This window comes from Mesoplodon mirus (genome assembly GCF_964341445.2).
Source record: "Mesoplodon mirus genome assembly, chromosome: 1".
In the NCBI taxonomy this organism is placed as follows: domain Eukaryota; kingdom Metazoa; phylum Chordata; class Mammalia; order Artiodactyla; family Ziphiidae; genus Mesoplodon; species Mesoplodon mirus.
In genome coordinates, this window is record NC_138976.1 from 75,894,347 (window position 1) to 75,900,008 (window position 5,662).

A 5,662-nucleotide genomic window follows, 5' to 3' on the forward strand; every position below is an offset into this window, starting at 1 on the left:
CGCAGGCCTCTCAGTGTTGTGGTCTCTCCCGTTGTGGAGCACAGGCTCCGGACGCACAGGCTCAGCGGCCGTGGCTCACGGGCCCAGCCGCTCCACGGCACGTGGGATCTTCCCCGACCGGGGCGCAAACCCGTGTCCCCTGCATCAGCAGGCAGACTCCCAACCACTACGCCACCAGGGAAGCCCCCTAAATGGAACTTACTTTAAAACTTAGTTTTTTCCTCCCAGTTAAACAATTTAGTTTTACAATTCATATTCATTATAGACGTCAGAAACAATCCATTTTCAAAATGTTTTTTTAAACTTCCGAATATTTGAAGTTGAAAAAATTCTGGCTTTTAAAATATGGGATTTAGTATGTATGAAATCTATAAGTGAAAAATAATTAGTCATCTAAATATATTCTCCATTTCTTTTCCATCTTTCTAAAGCGTTGATTTTTCTCCTGAATAAGTTGAAGGGCGATTTGACATGAATCTTAGATGTGGTGGCCAGAGATTATTCGGGAAAAATAAAAGGCAATTTAAAAAATAAGAAATGTCAAAACTAGGGCCCAGAGAAAAGGGAAATATCAAATGAAGCACTCGGATCCCAGACATTTGCAATTTAAAAAACTCCCAGGTCAGGTATCTTCTAGGAACTTCTATTCCCTTTCTTTAGAACAGAAAGAACTTTCTCTTTCAAAAAAATTTCTGAAAAGATTTTGCAACCAGAAAGGTTTTACTGTATTCGGTTTCAGGTGACTGGGTGGGAGGCAAACAAGACGAAGATGTCCATCAAGAAATACTCCCGCCAGAGAAAGCAAATTTCTAGAGACCCTGCAGCTCTCAAGGTCCTGACCAGGGCTCACGTTTCAAAAGAACTGTATTCCGCACGGGTTTGGAGGAAGTCCCCCCCGTGAGTGTAAGAAGCTCGTTCCCCCTCATCTACTCTTCAGCCCCAGTTTTGAATTTCTCATTCCAGGAGGGAGGGAACATATAGAGACACACATTTTTACAGCCGTTTAATTGGCCCATTTTTACTCCAGCTTCTCATCTCCATCCCATCACTCGGAACTTCTGCCTAAGACCCCCACTGACTCCTGGCTTGCAGTAGTTCGTTCCGAGGGTGTTCTGGAAAGTTCCCAAGCCCAACCCTTGGTAGCCGCCATTCTCGAGCTTCCGATTCAATTGCCCTCCGCTCTGCACCTGCAGCCTTCGCCCACAGGTCAAGCAGCACCGGTTGACTATGTCGGCCCCTATCCTCGGCTTGCAGGCGATCCTCCAAACCCCCCTCATCCCCTTCATCCCCCTCTTCCTCCTTAGGCTTTGCCAAATCGTGAACTCAGTCTGTCTCGCCCTCATCACCTCAGCTTTAAGATCCTTTTAGCAAATTCTATGGGTTGGGGCTCACCTAAGAGTTTGGAAACAAGGGAGAGTATAAAGGGAGCCTATGTCATGCCAACAACACACCCGTTCACATTCCAATTTCCTCTTGCCCTTTGTGTGGAAACTCTCCAGGCCTACATTCGTTCATTTATACGATCAACAAACGTCCGAGCGCCAGGTACAGCCGCGGATGAGCCCAGAGCCGACCCTGAGGCTCTCTAGCGCGCCCTGCAGGAGACGCCGTTTACTTTTCCTTCCCTTGACCCCAGGCCAGACCAGCGGAGCTACGAACGTGGGTGACTGCGGGCCGGAAGCCGGCCCAAGCCGGCCCCTAAGCTCCTAATTATTACCGAATGAAACCGTATCGAACGATCAATCTTCAAGGAAAATATCGATTCCGTCGAAGAGTAAATTAAACGTTCTTCTCCTAGCGCACGTGGCGCTCGGGTCCACCTGCACGAAGCGCCGCGACCGCGCAGAGAGCTCCGGCCTTCACTGGGGCTCGCCGAACGGACCGGCGCCTGGTGCCGCTGCTACTACGGGGCCGGGCTAGCGTGTTCCGGCCGGCCTTGTGGCGGCGCAGCCCCCGGGGCAGGGGCGGCAGGCGGCGGGAATGGGCTGAGGGCGCGTGGTGCTCGGCGCGGTACAGGACGCGGCCTGGCCTGCTGTACCGCGCCGAGCTCGAGGCCGCAGCTCTGGTTCCCAGGCCCCGGGGGTTCGGAGTAGGGGCGTCAGGACACCTTCCGGGTCCGGGGCTTCCGTCCGCCCCGCGGTTGGCCTCGGCCCCAGGCTTGGACAAGAACGCTGGTCCATTTTAAACTCCCGCGTGCGCAGCGCTTCCGAGTTACGCAAAGGACTAGAGGGTCAGGGGTCGTCTCCTACCCTCGGGATCGTCTTCCTGAGGCCGGGTTGACTGGAAGCGTCCAGAGCTGCCTGAGTAGTGGAGCCAAAGGGCTCGAGCGGAGTGCGAAGGAGCTGGGAGGCACAGACAGGCCCGGCGAGGGCAGAAGGAGAAACAAGGAAACCTGACTCTCCCTCAGGTCCAGCCCGCTAACAATAACACTAATAATAGTAACAACAGCGTCTAATCCTTATCTCCTGCTCCCTGTCTGCGGGGCAATGGAGTCCCCTTCAACCCTCCCAGCAGCAGCCAATGAAGAAGACACTATGGAACCTCCATTACACAGATAAGAAACTCGCGATTTAGAGAAATTAAGAAACTTGCCCGAGGACCTCGGGCGGTGGCACCGGGCTCTGTCGGGTTTCTCAACCACTAGCCCCCTGGGCGTCAGCAATCTTCTTATGCCTGGGCTTCTAGTGGGTCGCCGAGGCTGAGGCAGGAAGAGGGCCGCGGTCCCAGAGCGTACATCCGGGCTCCCGGATCCGGCCCCTCGCGCCAGGAAGCGCGTTTCTCTCCGCAAGACCCGGACGCCCCTAGGCCGCGCACGGTCATATCCGCAGCCCAGCGCCCCGGCTCCGCTCTGCGTTTCCCTAGAAAGCGCCTGAGCGGAGCGACGGGAAGGTCACGGCCGTCCCGGCCCTGGCAAGTGCACCAGCCCTCGCCAAACTCGAGGACTTCGCTTAACCCAAGGTCGCCTGTGAGGAGTCAGCAGAGTCCTGAGAGTGAGTTTTTCCTCCCCAGTAGGACTTTCGCTCTTTCCCCTCGTGGTCGCCAGCAGCCCAGGCACCCCTGCGCATAGGCGTCGGCGGTACTACGAACCCCGACCGCCTGCAGGCCCAGAGCCGCTGCCTCCTCCCTGCCTCCCGCCGTTGGCTGTGGAGGTGGGCTCCCTCCTGCCCCGCGCCGCCCCGCCCAGACACAGTTCCTCGCCGGAATGTGGACCCTGCGCTCCGCTTCGCGCCCCGTGAGGGCACTGGATCCTGGCAGCGCGAAGGGGGCCCTGATGTGCCCAGGTTGTTGGGCGCCACCGGCCTGGGGAGAGGCGAGGGAGGGGTGGGGGACGCCGGACTGAGGAAGGACCAGCCCTCAGTCACCATCTGGTCAGAAGGTCCCGGCCGGCAGGAATTGGAGTCAGGTGGGGACCCTCGCAGAGAAGGAGGGAGGGCGTCTGTGGGTCGGGCGGACTGGAGTCCCCCGAGGTGGTCGAAGGCTGCAAGCCTGGGCGTTGTCGGTGGCTTGCACGCCCCGCGCAGGTACGATCTGGCACCGCGGTAACACGACTTTCGCCCCGTTCCTGCGTACATCGGCTGTATGGTTTTTGTGTATTCAGTGGAGTGTAGCCAGTGATTCAGGAACCTCTCTCATCTCCTGTCTGCCTAAACCGGACACCCCCTGTCTTTCATTCTGACTTGGATGCCATAACAGACAGCAGAAAATCTAGAGACACAGCAGATGCTACGATAAATAGAATCAAAAGGATGATAAGATTTAACTAAGGCTGGGGGAGGGAGGTAGAGCAAATTTTGTTTTCTAAGAATTTGCACCCGTCCTGCACATTTTATTGTGTGGGGAACTCCTAGCTCTCATTCCCCTCAGCACTTAGGAAGAATGTTCAGAAATGTCTTCTCACGTTAACATATTATTCCAGTCTAAACTGTAATCCTACTCTTAATTGCTAATGTCACCTTCTTGTAATTTCTACAAAAATTGGTTAGTCTTAATGGCCTAATTTTCATATCAGCACTGAAATTATTCTCTGGTTTAAACATTCATTGATGTCATATACATCACTAGGTGCAAAGAACTTAAATAGGTTTTATCTATTAATACCAAAATTTGCCCCCCCCCAAATAAAAACCCAGGAAAATTAGGTGACGGAAAAGAAAAAGGCTTTGAAGACCCAGTCTGAAAATCAGTTTAACACCGGTTTCCTGCTGCTCAGCTACCTTAGCATAATCAAGATTTATATGTTAAAATGAATGCTTATAAAAGAAGTATTTGGTTATAAACTTCCTTTACTTGTTTGTCCTTAGAATGCAGGGGTATGCTTATTGAAATCAGTAATTAAGACTATTTGGGGATAGTTATCATTTATTCAGCCAGCGAAGCAGTTTCTATTCCCAATTCCAGGCAAAGAGAACAATGAGATTAAGTTAAGCATGAGAGAATTCCTTTTCTTCAGGTACTGTCATTTTGATACCTATAGCTATGTTTGTATTCAAAGCCATGCTTCTGACCATTTGTTCTTAAAATTAAGGTGACTATCTTATTATGTTATTCAAGGTATCTGTTGTATAAGAGACATTGTGCTATATTTCAAGCAGTGGTTATTTTTTCCTTTATTAAAAAGTTTACTGTAATGGAAACTTCCAAACATATATACAGGTAAAGAGATTAATATAATTAACCTCTGTGTACCCCTTGGTTAGGCCAGTCTTGTTTCATCTTTACCCTCTGACAGTCCTCTCCCACTGGATTATTTTGAATCAAACCCCAGATATCTTATCATTCCATCCACAAATATTTTTTTTTTTTTTTTTTGCGTTATGCGGGCCTCTCACCGCTGCGGCCTCTCCCGCTGCGGAGCACAGGCTCCGGACGCGCAGGCCCAGCGGCCACGGCTCACGGGCCCAGCCGCTCCGCGGCACATGGGATCCTCCCAGACCGGGGCACGAACCCGCATCCCCTGCATCGGCAGGCAGACTCTCAACCACTGCGCCACCAGGGAGGCCCCACAAATATTTTTGAACATTTCTCTAAAAGATAAGAATTCCATTGAGGTAACCACAATATCACCACACCTAAGTAATCACCACACCTAAGTAATTCATTAATAGGATCAATTTATCCAGGCTATACTTAAATATCCTCAGTTCTCTCAAAACTGTTTTTGATTAGTTGGCTTGTTTGAATTAAGATGAAAATAAGGGGTACACATTATATTTGGCTGATATAGTCTCTTATAGTCTCTTCCTTTTAGGTTTCATCAATCCTTTTTTTTAAATTGTATTTTTGTTTTTGCTGAAGAAACTGGACTATCTTCAAGAATTTGACTTTTTTTTTTTTTAAGAATTTGACTTTTTTTTTAACATCTTTATTGGAGTATAATTGCTTTACAATGGTGTGTTATCTTCTGCTCTATAACAAAGTGAATCAGCCATACATATACCTACATCCCCATATCTCCTCCCTCTTGCGACTCCCTCCCACCCTCCGTATCCCACCTCTCTAGGTGGAAGAATTTGACTTTCTTGATCTTGTGGTTACAGGCAATATTTTTATGATATTTAAAGATATTACTGGGGATAAGATAATTTATTTAGACTTTTGAATACTAGCAAATATTGATAATAATATTGTTTGTAGAGGGGCAGGGCTTAGCTAAGATACCTTT